This window comes from Sorex fumeus, unplaced genomic scaffold, assembly GCF_029834395.1.
Source record: "Sorex fumeus unplaced genomic scaffold, SorFum_2.1 ptg000072l, whole genome shotgun sequence".
Classification (NCBI taxonomy): domain Eukaryota; kingdom Metazoa; phylum Chordata; class Mammalia; order Eulipotyphla; family Soricidae; genus Sorex; species Sorex fumeus.
In genome coordinates, this window is record NW_026606129.1 from 66,099,794 (window position 1) to 66,104,236 (window position 4,443).

A 4,443-nucleotide genomic window follows, 5' to 3' on the forward strand; every position below is an offset into this window, starting at 1 on the left:
CGTTGACCGGCCCGCCCGCTCCTCTCTGGAAAGAAAGATGGCGGCCGCACGGGAGCCTTGTGGAAAGCGGGTTTGAGCCGGGCTCGGGGAAGCGGCGGGGACCTCATGGGAAGGGGGGCTTTGTGGGCCGTCCCCCACGCCCCACCGAGGTCGCCGGCTGCCCCCCACGAGCGGCTCTCCGGCACGGCCACGGCCCCGGAGGCACAAGGACTTAGCACAGAGAACCAGCCGCTTGGAGCAGAAAAACAAATGGACTTGTGTTGATGCGCACCACCAAGCCTGCCCGGAGGGGGAAGGGCGTTGACCGGCCCGTCCGCTCCTCTCTGGAAAGAAAGATGGCGGCCGCACGGGAGCCTTGTGGAAAGCGGGTTTGAGCCGGGCTCGGGGAAGCGGCGGGGACCTCATGGGAAGGGGGGCTTTGTGGGCCGTCCCCCACGCCCCACCGAGGTCGCCGGCTGCCCCCCACGAGCGGCTCTCCGGCACGGCCACGGTCCCGGAGGCACAAGGACTTAGCACAGAGAACCAGCCGCTTGGAGCAGAAAAACAAATGGACTTGTGTTGATGCGCACCACCAAGCCTGCCCGGAGGGGGAAGGGCGTTGACCGGCCCGTCCGCTCCTCTCTGGAAAGAAAGATGGCGGCCGCACGGGAGCCTTGTGGAAAGCGGGTTTGAGCCGGGCTCGGGGAAGCGGCGGGGACCTCATGGGAAGGGGGGCTTTGTGGGCCGTCCCCCACGCCCCACCGAGGTCGCCGGCTGCCCCCCACGAGCGGCTCTCCGGCACGGCCACGGTCCCGGAGGCACAAGGACTTAGCACAGAGAACCAGCCGCTTGGAGCAGAAAAACAAATGGACTTGTGTTGATGCGCACCACCAAGCCTGCCCGGAGGGGGAAGGGCGTTGACCGGCCCGTCCGCTCCTCTCTGGAAAGAAAGATGGCGGCCGCACGGGAGCCTTGTGGAAAGCGGGTTTGAGCCGGGCTCGGGGAAGCGGCGGGGACCTCATGGGAAGGGGGGCTTTGTGGGCCGTCCCCCACGCCCCACCGAGGTCGCCGGCTGCCCCCCACGAGCGGCTCTCCGGCACGGCCACGGTCCCGGAGGCACAAGGACTTAGCACAGAGAACCAGCCGCTTGGAGCAGAAAAACAAATGGACTTGTGTTGATGCGCACCACCAAGCCTGCCCGGAGGGGGAAGGGCGTTGACCGGCCCGTCCGCTCCTCTCTGGAAAGAAAGATGGCGGCCGCACGGGAGCCTTGTGGAAAGCGGGTTTGAGCCGGGCTCGGGGAAGCGGCGGGGACCTCATGGGAAGGGGGGCTTTGTGGGCCGTCCCCCACGCCCCACCGAGGTCGCCGGCTGCCCCCCACGAGCGGCTCTCCGGCACGGCCACGACTCCAGGGCACAGAAATCAATCTCTTAACTAGCTAACTTTTAATAGAAATTCTTCCAGGGTCAATAAGTAAAATAGCAGAAATTCAAAACCGCGCGGCCGCTATCGCGGCCGCGCGACATCATTTTATTCTTAAACCAAGTTCTAGAAAGCAAATCATTTCACAACGCTGTTTCAGCATGTCTGATTGGGGGGGGGGGGGGTGGGTCGTAAACTCTAAACAATAATTGTGCATCTTCTATCGAAATAAGCTATCTAGTCAAAGTAGATAGAGTATTAACTAGAACTCATCTGCCTCATAAGAATTGGGAGGGGTGGGAGGTGGGGGTCTATTGGGGTTCGGGGTTAAAAATGAGTATTGGTAAAGGGAAATGTGTTCGGTATCTACATGACTGAGACCTAAACCCGAAAGCTCTGTAACTTTTCCCACAGTGATTCAATAAATAAATAAATTTAAAAAAAAAAAAAAAAAAAAAAAAAAAAAAAAGAATCAGGGATGCTGTCTCATTTGCCAAGGTGTCGAAAATCAGATGGGCTGGTCACGTAATGAGATTTAAAGACGACCGCTGGACTAGAGCTGTTACCGACTGGATTCCACGGGATGTCAAAAGACCGCGTGGCCGCCCACCTTCCAGATGGTCAGACTTCTTCGTCAAGATCATGAACGAGGGGCTGGAGCAATAGCACAGCGGGTAGGGCGTTTGCCTTGCATGCGGCCAACCTGAGTTCAATTCCCAGCATCCCATATGGTCCCCTGAGCACCGCCAGGAGTAATTCCTGAGTGCAAAACCAGGAGTAACTCCTGAGCATTGCCAGGTGTGACCCAAAAAAAAGCAAAAAAAAAAAAAAGATCATGAACGATCGGTTTGAGGCCCTTCATGTTCCCGGAGCGAACAGATGCCATTGGGCTACACTAGCACGCGACAGGGACAAATGGAGACGTTACTGGTGCCCGCTCGAGCAAATCGACGACTAACGGGAAGTTAAGTGATTAAGTGATACAACTATCATTTGGTGGTCTCTTTGTTCTTGGTGGTGTGTATAACTTTTCTGATACCTTCTCTGATTCACAGATTTCACCGACATTTCAGGAAAGGAAACAGAAAGAGCTGCAGTATCCTGCAAGCAAATGGACTCTGAGGATGGCACAAATACAAAACTACACTTTTCTCAACTGAGACATGGGATTAAGGTAAAACCCAGGACAAAATGTTCCCTATAGTAGTCTTTCCCAAATTTTGTTGCATTTTCTTGTATCATTTGTTATTACTTACATATGTTTGCTAACAGATTAGAGATACTGCATATTTAAAAGATGGCAGACACTGCTCTACATGTTGTAACTATTAGCACAAGGAATCCTCATGGAAACCACATGATCTGAATGCCATTATGATTCTTCATTCTACTGAAAAGGACACTGAGGTGAGAAGTGTAAGAGTCTTGTCCACGATGACCCATCTAGGGAATGGGGGAACTGAAACAAGCTACTCTTCTTTGTTCTAGGGTCTCTGGGTAGTGACCTGGGCAAAGGTCAGGGCCTGATGCAATGGGAGAAGGTCATCAATGTCGCCTGAAGACTCTCACTGCTGCACTGGAAGGAGGAAATTCTGAAAGGTGGTTCTCTCACGTCTCTTTCAGAATTACTTGGTGCACCTCTAAAAAGGAAGAGTCGCTTAACACCTAAGGATCGTAGAGATAAGGGCCAAGAGGATCGAACCACGGATTGGAAGCTGCTCTCACATGCTGGGGGGAAAGGCAGCTGGTATAGAGAAAGGACCACTAAGTAAATGATGATTGGAGAGATCTCTCAGGGTGGAGATGTGTTATGAAAGTAGGCTGTGGATCAAACATGATGGCCGCTTAGTACCTGTATTGCAAGCCATAACATCCGAGAGAGAGAGAAAGAGGGAATGTGCCTGCCACAGAGTCAGGGGGTGGGATGGGGTGGAGAAGGCGGGAGGGATACTGGGAACATTGGTGGTGGAGAATGGGCACTGGTGGAGGGATGGGTACTTGAACATTGTGTGACTGAAATGAAATCATAAAAGTTTGTAAGTCTGTAAAAAATAATTTAAAAAAAAGGCAGAGTCTCAGCTCCCACCCATCTTGGTAATGAAGTAAGCCTGAAGATAGATATTCTCAGGCATAACACATCCCTCAAAAACCTGCATTTGCACTGGGGCTCAGAATTCTAAATAAGCGTCCTTTCCATAGCATTGTGGAGCTGAGTACTAGGTAAAGGCACTGCTATCACGAGAATTTCTCTGCCAATAAAGATTCATGTCCTAAAGGGTTGTAATATGAGAGCTAGTCAGAGATACCCAGATCTGAGGGATGTCCAGAATTCAGTCCTTTAGAATACTTTTGTCCTTTAGAACACTTTAGAACACTCTGTCGTGAAGGAATATTAAAAATATAAAATTCTTTTCACCTTTAAAAATCTTTGAACTGATAAAGTCTATATATGAGGCATGTGCATAATTCAAGAAAGCAAACAGTTGTCGAAATGGTGCTTCAGGCAGAAAAATATAAGGCAATACGTGTTATTTGAATGTGGACTAGGTGAACGTCTCTCTCTTGTTAAGGGCCATTAACCCAAAGATCAACGTAGTCTGTTAGACAGTAATGCCTGCATCTGGTGGTCCTTATGCAGACAAGGCAGATAGAATAATAATGATTCCCAAAGTCATGCCCTAATTTCCAAATATGTGAATATGTTGCCTTATATGTTAAAGGGGAATACAAAAGTGATTATGTTAAGGATCTTAAAATATGGAGATGATCCTGAATAACATATGGTTCAATTAAATTTAAAAGTTCCTTGTATGAAGGAAGCAAGTGAGTTAAAGTCTATTAAAGAAAAGTGACAATGGCAGCTGGAGAGATAGTACAGTGAGTAAGGCACTTCCTTACAGGTTTGGTCCTTGGTGCCATATGCCAGGAGTAATCTCTGAGTGCAGAGTCAAAAGTAAACCCTGAGCACAGTCAGGTGTGGCCCCCCAAAGAGAAACAAAACAAACAGAAGTGCTGAGTGTGGAAGCAGAGGCCAGGAGAAGA